Genomic DNA, 449 nt, shown 5'->3' with positions numbered 1-449 from the left:
GTGTCCGGCCCCGGCCCACCGCCCCCCCCCAGCCAGCCGCTCTCTCCTCCACCGCCTCCTCAGAAGGACAGCAGGGGGAGAAATTAAAGTGAAAAAGTTAATGGGTTGAGGGAGATCACTTGCCAAGCGCCATCATGGGCAAAACAATCTCAACTTGGGGAAAATTAATTTAATCTGTTGCCAACTAAAATAGGTTTCGATAGTGAGAGACAAAGGCAAATTAAACCACCACCATACCACACCCCCACACCCCCTTTCCCAGGCTCCACGCCGCCCCCTCGCCCCCAAATCCGCCACCACCTCCTGCAAGAGGGGCTCGCCGGGCAGATTCTCACTTTTTTTCCCCCCGCCCCCCTCACCCCTTGCTGCCGGGTGCTGTTTTCCCTTGTCTTAAAGCTGCTTCCCCCGCGGTGCTGTGCTGCCGGCCTTGTGGCGGGGGGGGGGGGGGG

The sequence above is a fragment of the Phaethon lepturus genome, unplaced genomic scaffold, assembly GCF_000687285.1.
Source record: "Phaethon lepturus isolate BGI_N335 unplaced genomic scaffold, ASM68728v1 scaffold37397, whole genome shotgun sequence".
In the NCBI taxonomy this organism is placed as follows: domain Eukaryota; kingdom Metazoa; phylum Chordata; class Aves; order Phaethontiformes; family Phaethontidae; genus Phaethon; species Phaethon lepturus.
This window is presented reverse-complemented; position numbering follows the sequence as displayed.